Genomic DNA, 20,230 nt, shown 5'->3' with positions numbered 1-20,230 from the left:
TCCTTAGCTATGAAATTTGTACGGCAAAACGCATCATCTAGGTACAATTTTATCAATGAGGCGCAACTAACAGAAAGTGTAATGAACGCCGATTCGCTTTCGAACGTCAGTGATAGAGAGAAACACCGGGAACGCGAGGAACATTACTGTTGGTGCATTTATTAGGATGCAAGACGCCAAATTACTAAATTATGAGTGGAGTTTTTTATCTTTTGTGTGTGGTGGCCATAATTCGCTACACATAATTCGCTGTAGTTACCAACGCTCGGAAACCTTTAAAGCGACTGAATAAGCTTTCATCGCATTAGTATCGCATGCGCAATATATAGGACATGGTTGTGTGCTGAAAACATTGCATGACACAAAGCTTGGCATCGTCGACTATATAAAACGCATTTTGGAAGGAAGCATCGCTTTGGGCGCACCATGCAACCCTGTAGTGAAGATTACTCTGTGTTCCTCAGAATGAGTGCTCTTCATTGTCGGAGACATGGTTCAGATCGTTTGGTCTTGCACAGAGCCATAACGTGTTGAGAACGCCTGCAGTGGCAATAATACTGGGAGAAACAATAAACCTTTTCGATTGCTCACAGTGGTTTGCCGTGTTGCGCCTAAAGCTGGTGAAAAGTGAAGAACCACTCGCCAAATCTAATGTCTAACTTTGTTATTAGTGTTATTATTGTTACTCCTCTTCAATACATGTTGTACATAAAAAAACGTGTTCACAATTATAAATAATGACAACGGAATTAAAAGAGCAAAGAAATCTGTTCCTGCGGTCATGACGTGTTGCCCATCGAGAACACACTCTCGGCATGCTGGATACCTTGGCGAGTTCGATGAACGCCGGGCTCGCTGCAGGCAGGATTCCAGGAACATTGCTCAACGTCCACCGAACGCAGTGTCAACGCCATGCCGCTAACGCCTGTTTTCGCCATCTAAGTTCTTATTGAGAAAGCTAGGTGCCTTGCACGAAGAGAAAGAGCAATTAGGTTCGTCGTATAGGCCACACGCCGAACCAATGATCACGCAATAATGAACGGTGCGCATAACCTTTGAGGCGTGGCAGTGCTTTCGCTGCTTTTGTCGCCATAACTTGGGATCACACCGGCACGTCGCCCTCGCGAATACCGACAAGGCCGAGCGTTTCTAGCTTTCGATAGTGGCGCTATTTCTTTTAGGGGTTCGTCGCTAGAGTTGTCCTTGGTGGAGTAAATAAAACAGACAACAAGGAATGATCGTGTGAAGCTAATAATATCACGCGCGCAAAAGCCGGCCGTACACACGTTGTTGATCGCCCTCTCCGTTCTGTGGATGCCTCGCCTAATGGGAGCTAATGGGGCACCGCGAGGCTGCACCTGAGCAACGGGGTCGTTGGTGGCGCGCTTGTTACGCCCAGACCGCTCTCGTGCGCTGCCGACATTCTGCGACGATGTGAAGGGCAACCGCCCTCGACTCGCTCGCTATTCCGCCATTTCGAGAAGCGTTCCCGATCACGCGAACCCACGGCGTAATAAAGCAGCCGTTACAGTGGGAAAGTAAACAATGGTCCATTAATTGTTGCGAGAAAAAAGAACAAAAAAAGCTAAAAGCCTGATATGACGAAGAAGTAAGTAGCTTGGCCTTTGAGTATCCTGGAGTTTATATGTGTTGCTTTGTTTTTCTCTTTTCATTTATCCTGTCCTTAATTAATAACGTTTCTGCAGGAGCGTCGCGCGTACACAACGCTCGACAAGCTTCACCCTCTCGCTATCTCTCTTTGTCTAAGCACGCGACTCTGAATTAATTTACTGCAACACTTCCACTTTTATTTCGATCCTTAGTGTACGCATACTTCTTCTCAAAGATCTTATCCTCCCCTCCCACTGGGAAAAAAATAAAACAAACTAAAGCACTCACGGTGCGCCACTTTCTTAATCCCACTCATGGGCTTCTTTTCCTCGCTTTTTTCTCGAGCATTGAGAGGGCTCGGCCCGTAGTCAGCTGCAGGAGGAATTAGAATAAATTGCTTATATATGAAAATTCATGGAAATGTAAGCACGACACGTCGGAGGGCCTCTTATGACGTTGGCCGCCATCGGGCCCGAGCCATTTCATAACTTCGCGATTCTCTCCTTCATTGTTACCACACTCCTTTGAGTCGGCGCACCCTCCCTGGCTGGTCCGAGAACCAGCATGGAGCGGCGGGATAGATGACAGCGGCCTGCAGAGCGGAATGCGAATAATGACTGCCACCACGGCTCATCCGGCGGCGTATATAAAAGCCAACCACAGCATCGCTGCCAAAGCAGTCAGTGTCCCAGATATGTGCGCGGTTTGCGCTGTTTTTCAGACCAAGGAGTGAACCTCAGAGCAGGAGCTTTCGTGCATGAGCCTCCGAAGTGTGAAAACAATTGGCTGTGAATCGGGGCAACAAGTGAAGGCTGTCACAGGATAAAACATTACAACAAAAAATTGTTTTCATGCTTTGATTTGAAATTTTAGAACGTTCGAGTTATTGAGTTGAAGTTCGCGAAAATTTTTAGAGCAATAAATAAACATTTCATCAGTACATTGGTCTTGGTGAAAGGCACTTCTTAGACAGAGCCGTCTGCATTTCTGGTGCACACTACCTCAAGGCCTCATCCAAGCCATGTAGCGCAAAAGTGCGTTGAAAAGTAAACCGATCAGATATTCGTGCATTATTAATATATAAACTGCAAATCAACCTCTCATTTTTACGTCTACCACCGGTATACAAGGAGGGCAAACTCCGTACAACGCCATCCAAACTTGCGCCTCATTTCGGAGAGACGGTGAGCCCAGCTTGAATTTCCTGGTGGCTGAAATACAGCGTAGCTACATGCTCCATACGTACTGCATACAGGACGTCATGTTCATATGGCGACACTGCATATTCAAAGAACAACTGTTTCGCGTCATCATGAAATTCTCTTATAGACACTTATCTGTTGAACGAGTATTCAGTAAGCCTTCAGTACAGTAGCATAACCAGATTTTTTTTTCGTCAGGGTGGGGAGTTCAACTATACTTTAAGTATATAAGTTCGTGCGCATGTGTGCTTGTATGCATATGCAAAATCCAAACACGTCGGCGAGACAACTTCACCCCCCCCCCCCTTTTTTTTTCCTTGACTACACCCCTGGTTCAAAGTTTTGATTATTCAGAGTTAGGCAAGGGTTCCTGAATACAAACCGCCGCGTAAGAAATATTCAGTGTGTTTATATCTTTGGAACTACCACACATTGAAGGAAAGGCTCGGGAAAGCAGTTGATATAGCTGTTGAGCCAATCCAACCACAGCTATTAAAATGCTATTCAATTCTCTCTGACTCACTCTCCGACACACTCATTCTGTCACTTCATCATCATCATCGAGACATTCGACTGGTCACAACATCAAATTTGTCAAAAAAAGACAAATTGATTAGTCAACTGAGGTGCAGTTCGGGCGAAACTTGCGCTGTATAGCGCAACGATATACATTCAAACACCCTATAGCCATAACGTCATCCCACTCAGTGCTACACCGAGTACTCCGAGTAGGAGTAAAAGCTTCACTGTCGTTGTCACTGCCGTTGCGTGCTTGGGATGCGCGCACAATAACGCAGTGGTGGTGGTGGAAAAACTTCATTAGTAATCGAGGGAGGGGGGCAGAAGGCGAAAGAGCGAGTAGGTGGGTCCCTATTCCAGGACTCCAGTGATCCTCACCACACGCTCCGTCTGGTCCAAGAGGCCTCTTTGACCTCCAGCCCTGGCCGAGTGGGGAGGGTCTCGCACGGCTCCTTAGAGTAAGTTCGTAACCCAGGCGAGTTTGCCTCATGTGGTGTTGCTGCGCATTCCCACGTCCCATGTGGCAGTGACGACCACGCACCACGCCATGCACAAGCGCTGCCATATAAGGTGGGATCTATGTGTGTGGTGGGCGCCTCTCTAAGGGCGGCTAGTTGTTAGTTGTGCGTTATATTATATATATATATATATATATATATATATATATATATATATATAAGGGAAAGAAGTGTATACCTAAGGGCTCGTTTTTCCGTGTTTTTAACACAATAATAATGAGATATAACAGACAGTAATGCCAAGGAATATACAGGGGAAGTTATTAACATTAATGCAATGTAAATAAGAAGAAAGAAAAGTGGATGAAAAAATTACCAACTGTAAGCAGGAATCGAACCTACGACCTTCGAATTACGCGTTCGATGCTCTAACCACTGAGCTATTACAGCGGCACTCCCTCCATCCACTTTTTTGGGTTTATCTGTGAATTTTTAGAAGTAGGAGCGACAGTCAGCGCCATCTATAAGCCAAACAACGAGTGTGAAAACACTCTTATGCGCATGTTTGGCGTCACGTAGTACGTGAACTTATTATGAGCGGGCAGCTGATTAATTGTCCCTCTTATACAACCTAAACACACCAAGTCTGCCAGTACGAGACCCTCGTTCAATGAAATAAGGGAAAGAAGTGTATACCTAAGGGCTCGTTTTTCCGTGTTTTTAACACAATAATAATGAGATATAACAGACAGTAATGCCAAGGAATATACAGGGGAAGTTATTAACATTAATGCAATGTAAATAAGAAGAAAGAAAAGTGGATGAAAAAATTACCAACTGTAAGCAGGAATCGAACCTACGACCTTCGAATTACGCGTTCGATGCTCAGTGGTTAGAGCATCGAACGCGTAATTCGAAGGTCGTAGGTTCGATTCCTGCTTACAGTTGGTAATTTTTTCATCCACTTTTCTTTCTTCTTATTTACATTGCATTAATGTTAATAACTTCCCCTGTATATTCCTTGGCATTACTGTCTGTTATATCTCATTATTATTGTGTTAAAAACACGGAAAAACGAGCCCTTAGGTATACACTTCTTTCCCTTATTTCATTGAACGAGGGTCTCGTACTGGCAGACTTGGTGTGTTTAGGTTGTATAAGAGGGACAATTAATCAGCTGCCCGCTCATAATAAGTTCACGTGCTACGTGACGCCAAACATGCGCATAAGAGTGTTTTCACACTCGTTGTTTGGCTTATAGATGGCGCTGACTGTCGCTCCTACTTCTAAAAATTCACAGATAAACCCAAAAAAGTGGATGGAGGGAGTGCCGCTGTAATAGCTCAGTGGTTAGAGCATCGAACGCGTAATTCGAAGGTCGTAGGTTCGATTCCTGCTTACAGTTGGTAATTTTTTCATCCACTTTTCTTTCTTCTTATTTACATTGCATTAATGTTAATAACTTCCCCTGTATATTCCTTGGCATTACTGTCTGTTATATCTCATTATTATTGTGTTAAAAACACGGAAAAACGAGCCCTTAGGTATACACTTCTTTCCCTTATTTCATTGAACGAGGGTCTCGTACTGGCAGACTTGGTGTGTTTAGGTTGTATAAGAGGGACAATTAATCAGCTGCCCGCTCATAATAAGTTCACGTGCTACGTGACGCCAAACATGCGCATAAGAGTGTTTTCACACTCGTTGTTTGGCTTATAGATGGCGCTGACTGTCGCTCCTACTTCTAAAAATTCACAGATAAACCCAAAAAAGTGGATGGAGGGAGTGCCGCTGTAATAGCTCAGTGGTTAGAGCATCGAACGCGTAATTCGAAGGTCGTAGGTTCGATTCCTGCTTACAGTTGGTAATTTTTTCATCCACTTTTCTTTCTTCTTATTTACATTGCATTAATGTTAATAACTTCCCCTGTATATTCCTTGGCATTACTGTCTGTTATATCTCATTATTATTGTGTTAAAAACACGGAAAAACGAGCCCTTAGGTATACACTTCTTTCCCTTATTTCATTGAACGAGGGTCTCGTACTGGCAGACTTGGTGTGTTTAGGTTGTATAAGAGGGACAATTAATCAGCTGCCCGCTCATAATAAGTTCACGTGCTACGTGACGCCAAACATGCGCATAAGAGTGTTTTCACACTCGTTGTTTGTCTTATAGATGGCGCTGACTGTCGCTCCTACTTCTAAAAATTCACAGATAAACCCAAAAAAGTGGATGGAGGGAGTGCCGCTGTAATAGCTCAGTGGTTAGAGCATCGAACGCGTAATTCGAAGGTCGTAGGTTCGATTCCTGCTTACAGTTGGTAATTTTTTCATCCACTTTTCTTTCTTCTTATTTACATTGCATTAATGTTAATAACTTCCCCTGTATATTCCTTGGCATTACTGTCTGTTATATCTCATTATTATTGTGTTAAAAACACGGAAAAACGAGCCCTTAGGTATACACTTCTTTCCCTTATTTCATTGAACGAGGGTCTCGTACTGGCAGACTTGGTGTGTTTAGGTTGTATAAGAGGGACAATTAATCAGCTGCCCGCTCATAATAAGTTCACGTGCTACGTGACGCCAAACATGCGCATAAGAGTGTTTTCACACTCGTTGTTTGGCTTATAGATGGCGCTGACTGTCGCTCCTACTTCTAAAAATTCACAGATAAACCCAAAAAAGTGGATGGAGGGAGGGCCGCTGTAATAGCTCAGTGGTTAGAGCATCGAACGCGTAATTCGAAGGTCGTAGGTTCGATTCCTGCTTACAGTTGGTAATTTTTTCATCCACTTTTCTTTCTTCTTATTTACATTGCATTAATGTTAATAACTTCCCCTGTATATTCCTTGGCATTACTGTCTGTTATATCTCATTATTATTGTGTTAAAAACACGGAAAAACGAGCCCTTAGGTATACACTTCTTTCCCTTATTTCATTGAACGAGGGTCTCGTACTGGCAGACTTGGTGTGTTTAGGTTGTATAAGAGGGACAATTAATCAGCTGCCCGCTCATAATAAGTTCACGTGCTACGTGACGCCAAACATGCGCATAAGAGTGTTTTCACACTCGTTGTTTGGCTTATAGATGGCGCTGACTGTCGCTCCTACTTCTAAAAATTCACAGATAAACCCAAAAAAGTGGATGGAGGGAGTGCCGCTGTAATAGCTCAGTGGTTAGAGCATCGAACGCGTAATTCGAAGGTCGTAGGTTCGATTCCTGCTTACAGTTGGTAATTTTTTCATCCACTTTTCTTTCTTCTTATTTACATTGCATTAATGTTAATAACTTCCCCTGTATATTCCTTGGCATTACTGTCTGTTATATCTCATTATTATTGTGTTAAAAACACGGAAAAACGAGCCCTTAGGTATACACTTCTTTCCCTTATTTCATTGAACGAGGGTCTCGTACTGGCAGACTTGGTGTGTTTAGGTTGTATAAGAGGGACAATTAATCAGCTGCCCGCTCATAATAAGTTCACGTGCTACGTGACGCCAAACATGCGCATAAGAGTGTTTTCACACTCGTTGTTTGTCTTATAGATGGCGCTGACTGTCGCTCCTACTTCTAAAAATTCACAGATAAACCCAAAAAAGTGGATGGAGGGAGTGCCGCTGTAATAGCTCAGTGGTTAGAGCATCGAACGCGTAATTCGAAGGTCGTAGGTTCGATTCCTGCTTACAGTTGGTAATTTTTTCATCCACTTTTCTTTCTTCTTATTTACATTGCATTAATGTTAATAACTTCCCCTGTATATTCCTTGGCATTACTGTCTGTTATATCTCATTATTATTGTGTTAAAAACACGGAAAAACGAGCCCTTAGGTATACACTTCTTTCCCTTATTTCATTGAACGAGGGTCTCGTACTGGCAGACTTGGTGTGTTTAGGTTGTATAAGAGGGACAATTAATCAGCTGCCCGCTCATAATAAGTTCACGTGCTACGTGACGCCAAACATGCGCATAAGAGTGTTTTCACACTCGTTGTTTGGCTTATAGATGGCGCTGACTGTCGCTCCTACTTCTAAAAATTCACAGATAAACCCAAAAAAGTGGATGGAGGGAGTGCCGCTGTAATAGCTCAGTGGTTAGAGCATCGAACGCGTAATTCGAAGGTCGTAGGTTCGATTCCTGCTTACAGTTGGTAATTTTTTCATCCACTTTTCTTTCTTCTTATTTACATTGCATTAATGTTAATAACTTCCCCTGTATATTCCTTGGCATTACTGTCTGTTATATCTCATTATATATATATATATATATATATATATATATATATATATATATATATATATATATATATATATATATATATATATATATATATATATATATATATATATATATGAAAGCTCAAACAGAAAATATGCTCCAACTTATTCAGTGAGTCTCGGGTCGCAGACGAGGCCTTTGAGAGGCCAACCTTCTGCGCATATACCACGCATTCCTGATGCGCCACATCAATTACGTCACCTCTGCCCACAAGTGGACGAAGGTCAAAAAGACGAAACTAAACACAATCATATTAAAGGACTCCAGGTAGTCGAAATTTCCGAAGACCTCGACTACGGCGTCTCTCATTATTATACGGTGGTTTTAGGACGCTAAACCCCACATATCAATCGCTCATACGCAAAATCATTAATGAAGTCTTTGGTTTGCCTCAAACACGAGTTTGCCTCAAATCACTCGTGCCTCAAAACACGAGTATCAACTATAGGCATTCACAACGGCATCGATGAAGTGATAGAGGCCCAGAACAAGGCCCAAGTGATCCGCCTCTCCTCCTCCAAGGCAGGCCGCCGACATATAAGCACGGCCGCCATGTCCCCACATTCCTACCTTGAACGCGCAGTAACCCTCCCCAGAGCTGTCCGCGCGACCTACATGGTAACCCCTTTTCCGCGAAATTTGCACCCGCAACACAACAAAGGCAGACGCTTGGCTCGCGCTTTCGAAATCCTCGACCGTACCACTGCGAATCACAGCTCTACCGTATTCATCGATGCGGCGCAATGCAGTAACTCCTCCACCTTCGCATTCGCGGTAGTAGAGGGCGACCGAGCCCTATGCTCAGCCGCCTCGGTAAGGCTAGCAACAAGTGTCATAGCCGGACAAGTTGCTATAGCTTTAGCGATGGTTGACCCCTTATGCACCCATGTCTTCACAGACTCTCGCATCATCATTCGGGCTTACGAAACGGGCAACATAGCTCGAGAAGCAGCCCACATTTTACAAACACTCAAGTACACGGTGCTCGCTCTACCTCTCTTGGTTCCCTGCCCACATGGGCAAAGAGGTCCACCCACAGCAACCCAACCTCAACGAAATGGTTCATGATCGAGCGCGAGAACTGACCCGCCGTGACGATCGATCAGCCAAGAGCTGGGCCTAGACGTATAGATTAATGACCCGTGACTCACCTTCCACGAAATTGCCTGCCTCTACCGAAACGACAGAAGCCGATACCCTTTACCTCATGCAAAGCTCGAACGCACGCAAGAGGTAGCCTTTCACGTGCTACAAACCAGATCGTACTCATCATGGAGCCGACTCAGCCGTTAAGCTCGGACATAAATTCACAATGCTCAGACTGCACAGAAGTGTACTGTTCACTCGCACACATGCTCTGTAAACATACCACGTTACCTCAGGCACCTCTCACCAGTGAATCCGACTGGGAAGATGAATTTCAAGAGCCCCCAGCTCCAACACTAACAAAAGGCAGTCCAGAGGGTCGAATAACTGGTGAAACGCCACCAAGTTCTCGCCCCGACTAGGGCGTCGCCTACAGTAGCGGCTGTTAGGATGTCCCTCGTGGACACCCTGGTGGCTTAAACTCCTCAGAACGTTTTCATGAAGTTATGTAATACCCCTCTAGGGAGTCTTTAAGGTAATAAAGTGAAGTGAAGTGAAGTTCTTGACGGACTGTTTATTTTTTTTTCATTACTTAAACATGAAGTGGCCAATCAAACGCCGCATCATGTAAGTTTTTTCTTGGACCACATAAGTACAAAAAATAGGGTCAAATATTGAACAAATTGCATATTTTCACATATTTCTTTTAGTTTCGAGAAGATTTGAAGTATGTGGCGCCTCTAGGCAATTTTGTGAGATACTGCCACGCGCTAGGTGCCGAAGAAATGTACAGGGAGACGCGACTGTCAAAATCTCAGACACGAAGAAGGACGTCTCTGCTGGCACAGCTTGCTCGTCTTCGTCTTCTTCGTTCACTGGACCAGAACTCACTCAGTGTTGACAGGCACAGATTACCAGGTGGCAATATTAAACTTTCTTGAAAACCACAATAATATTATGATTGCATATAGAGAGTTCCAGCCATAGGGGGAAATGGTAAACTTTGAGGATTTCTTGTGGTGTTTCAAAAAGGCCTAGCTGCTAGGTAAAGGCAAGAACTTAGGAACGGTTTAGTAACATAACGAAACAAAACCTTTTTATTAGCTCAAGTACTTTTTCGAAGTTCCGGAAACAGATATCGGTTTTATACAAATTTTTCCATTGTCCACACTTTGGCAAAGGCAAGCGGACATTGACGAGGCGCGGAGGCTCCATGATGGTCCTGAAAAACTTTTTCCAGCAAACATCTTTGGCCGCCATACTCAATGGGGTATACGCAAATTGTGTGAATTTCATCAGCCGAATCTTCGATGGTAGCACTCCACGTCTGGGACACTTAGCATTGAATGCCCTCCCCCCATTTACATATATATATATATATATATATATATATATATATATATATATATATATATATATATATATATATATATATATATATAGCTTACAAACTATTGCCGTATATCAGTGGCAGAGTATTAGACGCGTTATTCGAAGGTCGCAACTTTGCTCCTTGTCTGCGGTAACCTATGTTTTCATCTTATTTTGTTTCTTTACACGGCATTATTATCTATTAGTTCTCAATATTTCGTAGTGCTTATATCTTACCAGCGTAACGATGGAATTGCATTAAGAGGCCTGGAGTGTAGCCTAAAAAACTGCCACCATAGTGCTCCATAAAGAAAGCGACAAAATACCAATCAAGAAGGGTGTAAGACGAGGGGATACTATCTCCCCAGTGCAATTTACCGCGTGCTAGCAAAGGGTTTTCAGAGACCTGGAATGGTAATTAAGGGGTAAGAGGTAATGGAGTGTACCTTAGTAAACTGCTGTTCGCCGATGACATTGCATTGCTGAGTAACTCAGGGGATGAATCGCAACTGATGATTACTGAATTAGACAAGGAGAGCAGAAAGGTAGGTCTCAAAACTAATCTGCAGAAAACAAAAGTAATGTACAACAAGCTCGGAAAAGAACAGCGCTTCGAAATAGGCAATAGTGCACTTGAAGTTGTAAAGGACTACGTCTACTTAGTACAGGTAATAACCACGGGGGGGGGGGGGGGCGGACCAATAAATTGAAGTAACTAGAAGAATAAGAATGGTGTGGAGCACATTCGACAAGCATTCTCAAATCGATAATGGTAATCTGTCACCAACCCTCAAGAGGAGAGCATATAACAGCTGCATCTTGCCGGTACATACCCACGGATCAGAAACCTGGAGGCTTAAAAAGAGGGGTCAGCTTAAATTGAGGGCGACGCAGCGAGCGATGGAAAGGAGAATGATAGATGTGACCTTAAAGGACAAGAAGAGAGCAGAGTGGATCAGGGAACAAACCGGTGCTAAGGATATCACAGTTGAAATTGAGAAAAAGAAATGGACATGGGCCGGGCATGTAGCGCGTGCGCTGGGGATTAAAGATAACTGACTGAATTTCGAGAGAAGGCAAGCTCGTTAGGGTGAGACAGAAAGTTAGGTAGACAGATGAGGTTTGGAAGTCTGATAGAATGAAGTGGCAGCAGCAAGCACAGGACCGAGTTAACTGGCGGAATATGGGAGAGGTCTTTGTCCTGCAGCAGATGTAGTCAGGCTGATGATTATGATGAAGTTTAAAATTATTAATTCTGAGATTACGGCATATCACAATTTTATGCTCCAAAAAGTAGTGTTTAAGAACACTGAGCAGTTTTCTTCGCGTCTGGAGCAGTCGTGATTATGGAAAAAACTATGATGAGGCTGATGGGCAACAAAAACCCAAAATATGCTGGTATTAGTTACAACTGTGCACCGCTCGGGCACCTTGGGCATTTGCATGAGTGTGAGCGTGAGTGCTGACTGCTCATCAGCACTCACGCTCGTCAAGCGCATTTTGCAAGCGTAGGCAGGGTGAGGAGAATTTTCAGTGTTTGCCTGTGCGCACGTGGGCAATGTCTTTTTTGTCGCAAAAGTTCATTGCTGGTCTCAGTTACTAAACTGCTCGTGAATAAAGACCTGGCTGTGTATAGAGCATTTGTCACTTTCTTGGGGGGGTGTCAATCGGGGCCGACACGCAGGGATAATTTGTTTCTCCCTTTAGTATCTGCTGGAATAATGCATTTTTTTTGTACTTTAACGTATACCTCAGTTTCTCTTTTACAAATCAACGACGACGACGACGACGACGATGATGATGATGGTGATGATGATGATGATGATGATGCAATTTTTATTTCGGCTTATTTCGGTAATCCGCGCCACCCGTCTAGTCCCACGTCGATGGCAGATCGTTCACACTTTTACACCATGCCTACCACTGGCTCTGGCCACCACGAAGGCTCTGGCTAACTGAAGGTGAACATGGAGATTGCGTTGTGGCATTTGACTTCGAAAAAATATGTACTCAGGCCTACATGACTAATTTGAGCAATATTGCACTTTTAGCAATGAAGGGTGTTGAAAATGCTTTCTTTGCTTGACGATGCTAACATGAGTATGTACCGGGTCGTAGCAACTGAGCGAATGTGCGTAGAAAAGAATAATGATAAAGATGAAATGATCCCATCCCGCAGCAGTGGGAGCGTGGGCTAACCAGCTCTCAGCTCGAGACTCGAGAAAGCCTTACCTCCCGGTATAGAGCAGCAGCAGTTTCTCGCACCTTTTTTTATGTCCACAAACAAAATTTTCTGCAACAACACGTTCGGCTATTGGTCTTTAGTTTTTTGGCAACCATTATGTGTAAGAAGTGGTTAGGCGTGTTCGTAATTTTAAAATGCGGTAATAAAGCTCGCTAGAAATGCAAGGTGCTAAAAGGAGCTTTATTGTGGTTTTATTCAACGATATCTTGCAATAAAATGTTAGTGAAATGTGCGCTCCGTCGTATAGGTTTTAAAATCCGAAGTGTGAATGAAAGCTGCTTTGAAGACTGATTATTAAAAAAATTGTCTTCATAAATACATTTATTTTTTTTTAAAAAAGGCGAGAGAAAATAACTGCCTTCTAGCTATGGGTCGAGCTTCACAAACATAAACTGTTATTTTTCGCGGTTATGCGAACAAAAGTTAGGGGACCCTAAAGCTTTACCTTTAGGAGTTGAACGCGATAGCAACATCCTATTCGTAGTGTGTACTTCCAAAACTCAGTACATGAAACCTTTTAGAAATTGCTATGCACCCACTTCGTGGCCTTAAGAGAATAGGTGCAGTAGCGTGTGTGCCTTTTGTAGTGGGCTACCGGATTTTAACCACGAAGCCATTAGGATAAACACATATTGTCACGCCCATTGCCAATGAACGCTTGACCACGCATTATTGCTGCAATTTTTCATGTTTCATTTGGAAGCGTATATACAGGACGCGTGTGTTTGTGAATCATGAAAGCTACTTTCACTACAACCAAGCCGAGGAAGTTCTTTTCACTGTTTCACATGCAGAGGCGTGGCCGTGTGGCAAAACACCCGCTTGCCACGTAAACGACCCGAGTTATATCCCCACTTGTACCCCGACAACACTGGTTCGTTCCCCACTCTGCTCGAGGGTTTTTTATCATGTCTTTTATTTGCGTCGTTCTCGATTTTTCGGTCACGCATAAGATAGTGACTTTTCGCTCACAACCAACCATGCCCACACCCATGCCGACACCATATTTCTGCAAAACAAGCTCTTTAGCGCTATCGCGTTCATAAAGACAAACTTAGAAGTCTTATATATTCGAGAACACTGTTGTTAAAATTGAAGCTGTGACTTACCAATATTTATTGTTTCAAAAATAGAGCATAGACGAAAACATGCTTTATTTTAAGTATAAAACGTAATAACATTACCATTTCATTACACGAAAAAAAGGCTCCTAATTCCATTCTCATTCCATTCCACTCGTTAAGGCGTTGTCCCCATTCCATTTCGGGGTCGCGAAAATGTGGAATGATTCCGGAGTCCCTCCAGTTTTAGAGTGGCAACACCACAGCACTAGTGTATGCATACTACAAGTTTTTTTCAAATTGCTTCAGGTCACTTTGCAGTATGCATTTGTATGCATGCTGAAATGCATACACGGAAGCGGTGGCTGTAGTAAAGGGGACGGCATTCGACAATGTGTGTCTTTAAAAGCAGTTAAACACTAAAACGTGGGAGAGACTAGTGGGCATGCTATATATTTCATAGATCAAGAAAAGTACACTCTGGTTGCTGATATTTCACACATGCAGTAAGCTTATCAGGGTACTTCAAAAACAAGATAGGCTGTAGTTTAAAAAAAAAACACACCGTAAGCGTGGTAGTACATCTACTTCAAGTTACGCTGATTTTGAAAACACACAAAGAACAAAAACATAAATTTCCCGCATGACAACAGCTGCGGCAAACATCTCAGAAGCTTCTTTGGAAAACCACGTGTTTTATTTCAGCGTTCAGCGTACACCGGCATCGTCAGTTGTTTTTATTTGTCGTATGATGTTTCCTGAGCAGCTTACGCCGTGTGGTTTGCCTTTAGATATCGCCACTTTTTTCCCGATGAAGTAATTGATAATAAATACATTTATTGTGGAAACTGCATCGATGTAGCAAAGTGGGCTAGTTGTAATATACTGACGGCCAGCGTAAACAACACAAGAGACAGGAGAAAGCGCACGGCACAGGCGCTGTCTATCAACTGAAAGTATAACAAAAAAGTGGAATATTTTGACGAAAATAGAGCGACTAATTTTCGAATTGTTTCCCTTTCTGTTAAAACATTCCATGCGTTTCATTAAAGTTTCAGCTGATAGGCAGCGCCCGTGTCGCGTACTTTCTCCTGTCTTTTGTCTTGTATGCGTTTGCCGTCACGGGAAACTGTACCATCTGCTGCGGTTAGTGTTGCCTTCTACCTTATTTCTAGGTGAGCTTAAGTGGTCGACGAGGCAGCGGCATCGCAGTCTTCCCCTTCTGGTGAAAATACGATAACCTGCGGTAAAGTTGTGTCCTCGGCAGGCTGTGGAGAGAGGTGAGCACAATCCAGCATTAAGTGTTCGGCCGTCTCGATTGTTTCTGTGCAACAGTGACAGATGGCGGCTAGAACGTGTAGAGGCTAAGGCCCCTATATATTTTAAGGTAGGGACAACTACACACGCCTCGGGTCTAAAAAGCAGCGCTAGCAGAGGACGCTCCGGTGCGTCCTTGAACTGCAATATGCCATCTGTGTAGCAAGCTTTCATATTGGATGCTCTGTACAAGTTTTGCAGAGCAAATTGAAGTCTCAATTTAAATAACTTGGGCTAAACAGCGCAAAAAGGCACGGCCATGAAAGGTAAACACACGGGACAACTGGTGTCCTGCATGTTTCCTTTTCGTGGCCATGCTTTCCTGCGCTCTTTAGCTTAGGTGTGAATAACCACCTAGCCCAGTCGGATGCTTAGAAATATTCAGTTTAACTGTCACACGAATTTGCAGTGACCGAGTGCACGTTTTCGCGATCTGCCGTGAGTTTCGTGCCATATCATGTGACCGTTTAACAGAACTCAAGCAAGCATTCTCGCTTTGACGCTGTCAGAGCTATTCGACAATAATTAAATTTCTTTTTAACTGGGTACGTTCACGCCTATACAAAGACCAGTGATGTGCCTTCACGAAAATTTTTGCACGTTTTATACTTATAGGTTTATAGGTGTTTTTTTTTTCAGTTTGCCTTGTACTGTAAATCTATCTGTAATCTCAATGAATGATTCCCTGATGCTTATTTTTTTTCCGGGACTCTCATTGTTTGAAGATAACACAAGCCATGTCTGCTTGTCGCCTGCCTCTCATTTACAAAGACCTTGAATCCTTCAGCAGTCATAGCAATGGACTTTACCACAGGAAATTTTAAGGGAAAATGATCCTTGAACAATGCATGCCTCCACAAGCTCAGGCTTTGAAAGCGGCGTATTGCTAATGCGTTTGCTGAGGTTGAAAGACCGAAAACCACGATATGATCATGATAGACACCATGGGGAAGGGCTTCGGAAATTTCGTCCACCTGGGGCTCTTGAACGTTCACCTAAGAAAAAGTATACAACACCATAAAACGTTCGCCTCCATTAAAATGCGACAGCCGCGGCTGGTATTTGATCCCGTGACCTTCGCGCAGGTATTTTTACAGTTCATGAAATGGACTCGCCTCGGTGATTGATTGTATGCTTAAGAAATTAACAGAAGTTCCCGCAGATAGTATACTTTTCTCTCTTCTTTTTCCCGATTCTTTCTTTCCATGTCTTAATTTTTTCATTAGTAAAAAAACCTTAGGTGCCCCTGGTTTACCTCCTTGACTTTCACTTCTTTCCGCTTCCTTTTGCTACTGCGTGCATGCCGTCATGAGGGCAACTTTAGTATAGCTTTAGGAGAATCGATATGCTCATATGTTTTACGGCACCACTTTTCTTGAAATGGGCAAAACATAATCTGCAAACCCTCAGTAATGTCTGAAACTATGAAAGCCCTCAGTAATGTTTGAAACTATTCCAGCGAAAGCTCTTATGAGATCACAACACAGTTCACAACACGTGCCATAGTTGTCCACCGCCGCCACCACTGGCGTCCGTAATCAATATCGTGCGAAATAAAAACAACACCATAAACAAAAGACATTAAGCACACAATAAGTATTCCAAACCGATTGCCCTGCGTGCCATTCCAATATCCTACCACTGAGCTTCGCCGGTGCTTCAAACTCCTCCGCCAACTAGCCTTAGCAGGCTTGATGTCGAGAAAGGAGTCGCGTTATAATGAGTAGTAAGAGATTTTAGAACAACAAAGGAATGCCACATAATGTGAATCGCGCAAAGAGTGGGTCGTCGAGTCTTTCAACGGTTTACACAAGATCGGTCTTGTTCACGTCGCGCATAACCACTGTGGGAGATTGCAGGGATAACAAAAGCTTCTGCCATGATTCTTCAACGTCGTCAAGAACAGCACAGCAAAATTGCACAATGTTCCTTACCAGCGGATACCACGCTTCTCCAAAGAATGCTGAAGGATGACATAGTGAATGACTGCCTACTACACAATGATTAATGGCGTAGTCGGTACCTTGTAAATGTCCGTGATAATTACCAAAATACTGTTTAAAAGGCTGTGAAAGGCCCCTCTTCCAGCTTTTGCTGTGACAGTGCAACGCGTTCCACGGACGCCTTGCGTGTTTTTAATTATTCTCTATTCGTGTAATGAGCATTTTGTTTATTCTCGTTTTCTGTTTCTCATTATTAACGACTAGTTCCCGGCTAAGCCACTCTAACGGGCAGTTATTGCGTTATGAGTTCGAGTACTTGCACAACTAAGGCTCCAGACTACATGTACAAACTGAGACACAAAACAACGTGTGGCCGACAGGCACTGGTAAAGTTAAGATTTACTTGTTTAAGCAAACAGAGCCGTAAAACTTATTACCTCCAGTATTGAGCCCCCTCATTTGATGCCGGCATCTGACAGTTAGGTTGTGAGTTACACCGGACGTTAAATTGCAAGTAGAATACGGCTTTTAGCGGGGGCGAAAAGCTTCTGCGCTAGAGTTAGCTGAGACATCGGCTTGGTTTTTAGGGGTTGTTGGTGAAGGATTTGCTCAGTGGGGAGTGATGGCGATCCGCAAACGTGCCTCCTAATCTTGCAATTCCAGTATTTGCTCAGCCACACCAACCGCCAGTGACGCAAGGTAGTGATTATGAGTCTTGGAGGCACGCTTTATCTGCCACTCTCATGTGGCCCGGGAAACAGCTAGCGTGTCAGGTGGGTACATAGGCGCCAAGTGATAGATTCAGAACGTTCAAGCGGGGTGAAGACCCAGCGACGAGGGCAGCACTTCGAAACGCAGTGCGATAGTCCGTCTACTGGCTGGTCAATATTGAAAGCGAAAGTCCTTCTAGCACAGAGCGGAGTTTATTACCGGTCCACTCGAATGAGTGTGTATATTCTCTCTCAATTTGAAAAGTTTAGCACAGGCTACCTGGCCCAGGTTCTCGGCCTCTACGCTGTTTGGACTGCACTGGTCAGCTGCTCAGAATGAATATCATACACCGTCTTTTCAAATATCAAACATCTATCTATCTATCTATCTATCTATCTATCTATCTATCTATCTATCTATCTATCTATCTATCTATCTATCTATCTATCTATCTATCTCAGAATATAATACATCAAGATGCCTTAAAGGAATGCGATGAAGAATTGTGATGAGATTATTAACCTTTTTACCATTTGAAGAGTAGATGTTAAGTGCAGGAGCTGAACAAGCAGACAGTATCTCTTATGCATTCGCTGGAAAGCGACAGCTATCTTCGTTTCTTTTTTCTCCTCTGTTGATGCATTTATCCTCTAACTCACCCCTCCGAAAGCTTCCGTCCCCTAACGCGGTGTACACTGCCGCAGAGATCAGTTCCCCTTTGACCAGGCGACGATGTCATCCGATGACGCCACGTCATGGTGACGTCATGAGTTTTGGTGACCTGTGACGCCATGACAACGTCGGTAGCGTCATAAGAGGATCAGGCTAATTTTTTGCATCGCTCATGTTGACGCCGCCGACGCCGACTGTAAATTTTCGCGAATGCTAAGGACATTTACAACTTTCCATTTAATAAATCGTCTCACATCCCTTTTTTAGTGATTCTGCGCTGAAACACACGTAGCTGCTCATTCGCATGACGTTAGGAGTTTCCGTTAATGTTCTCACATCAAGTTCATGAGGTTCGCCAAGCCAGTCCTTTGATAAACATACAATGCAGTTTGTACGTTCTCATGTAATGCCCATCAAAACGCATGAAGTTCTACCTAACAGATGCAAGATCTTCAGGGCCGCGTCACTGTCTCAACCATGTTTGTGGGTCGTTTCTGGCTTCTTCAAGCTAGATTAGTATATTTGACAGTGAAGAAGTATAATAGACCGTACTTACACGATTGTAGATAGACCAATTTTATCTAAATTCGAAATCTAAAGTTCAGTTGTCGACTTGCAGTAGAATCCGAAATTGGTGCCCAGTTACGGTGGTACAAGCGAGAAGTAAAGAATGCTGCGGCGTGGTTACCACATAACGTTTGCATTCCGGTACTGCCTATATACCTCGCGCATAACAACGATACGTGAAAAATATTTAAACGATTCCCACGTATTTCTGCAAAACTAGCTTTGCTGTAGAGCTTAAATCTACTGCCGTGAAGCCAACTTTGCAAACCAATTGGTATTTTGTAGTGTTACGCACAATTTTCACTCATGCAGGCCGCGCCTACGCATCACAAATGGAGCTGTGGAGAACGCACTTCAAGGCTAGCAGTGGCTAGCCATCAAAGTTCATAAAGATGGCTGGTGGAACCATTATCAATTAGCACGTGTAGTGAGTCGACTAATGGGCGAAATAAACTTCCTTGCATTTCTTTGCGTACTGCAGACGCCTATAGCATCTATCTATCTATCTGTATATATATATATATATATATATATATATATATATATATATATATATATATATATATATTGCCCCGCCGCGGTGGTCTAGTGGCTAAGGTACTCGGCCACTAGACCACCGCACGCAGGGCGCGGGTTCGAATCCCGGCTGCGGCGGCTGCATTTCCGATGGAGGCGGAAATGTTGTAGGCCCGTGTGCTCAGATTTGGGCGCACGTTAAAGAACCCCAGGTGGTCTAAATTTCCGGAGCCCTCCACTACGGCTACGGCGTCTGTCATAATCATATAGTGGTTTTGGGACGTTAAACCCCACATATCAATCAAATATATATATATATATATATATATATATATGTGTGTGTGTGTGTGTGTGTGTGTGTGTGTGTGTGTGTGTGTGTGTGTGTGTGTGTGTGTGTGTGTGTGTGTGTGTGTGTGTGATATAACAGACATTAATGCCAAGGAAAGTACAGGGGAAGTTATTAGAACCAATGGAATGTAAATCAGAAGAAAGAAAAGTGGATGAAAAAATAACCAGCCGTGAGCAGGAATCGAACCTACGATCTTCGAATAACGCGTTCGAGGCTCTAACCACTGAGCTGCGAATAACGCGTTCGATGCTCTAACCACTGAGCTGCGGTAGCTCAGTGGTTAGAGCCACGAACGCGTTATTCGAAGGTCGTAGGTTCGA

At 43.5% G+C, this 20,230-nt stretch overlaps 1 protein-coding gene and 7 non-coding genes across 8 annotated transcripts in view; 7 read left to right on the top strand and 1 right to left on the bottom strand.

Annotated features, from left to right (window-relative positions):
- The window catches only part of LOC119187551 (putative G-protein coupled receptor CG31760), a 186,650-nt gene that overhangs the window by 107,792 nt on the left and 58,628 nt on the right, over window positions 1-20,230 (bottom strand). The window lies entirely within an intron of this gene.
- TRNAT-CGU (transfer RNA threonine (anticodon CGU)) lies at window positions 5,123-5,195 on the top strand. Its single transcript has one exon. It is a non-coding gene; the product is annotated as a tRNA-Thr (tRNA).
- Window positions 5,581-5,653, top strand: TRNAT-CGU (transfer RNA threonine (anticodon CGU)). Its single transcript has one exon. It is a non-coding gene; the product is annotated as a tRNA-Thr (tRNA).
- Window positions 6,039-6,111, top strand: TRNAT-CGU (transfer RNA threonine (anticodon CGU)). The gene has a single exon. It is a non-coding gene; the product is annotated as a tRNA-Thr (tRNA).
- TRNAT-CGU (transfer RNA threonine (anticodon CGU)) lies at window positions 6,497-6,569 on the top strand. The gene has a single exon. It is a non-coding gene; the product is annotated as a tRNA-Thr (tRNA).
- On the top strand, window positions 6,955-7,027 carry TRNAT-CGU (transfer RNA threonine (anticodon CGU)). Its single transcript has one exon. It is a non-coding gene; the product is annotated as a tRNA-Thr (tRNA).
- TRNAT-CGU (transfer RNA threonine (anticodon CGU)) lies at window positions 7,413-7,485 on the top strand. Its single transcript has one exon. It is a non-coding gene; the product is annotated as a tRNA-Thr (tRNA).
- Window positions 7,871-7,943, top strand: TRNAT-CGU (transfer RNA threonine (anticodon CGU)). The gene has a single exon. It is a non-coding gene; the product is annotated as a tRNA-Thr (tRNA).

The sequence above is a fragment of the Rhipicephalus microplus genome, chromosome X, assembly GCF_043290135.1.
Source record: "Rhipicephalus microplus isolate Deutch F79 chromosome X, USDA_Rmic, whole genome shotgun sequence".
In the NCBI taxonomy this organism is placed as follows: Eukaryota; Metazoa; Arthropoda; class Arachnida; order Ixodida; family Ixodidae; genus Rhipicephalus; species Rhipicephalus microplus.
Note: the sequence above shows the minus strand (reverse complement) of the source record. Positions and strands in the feature narration are given on the sequence as shown.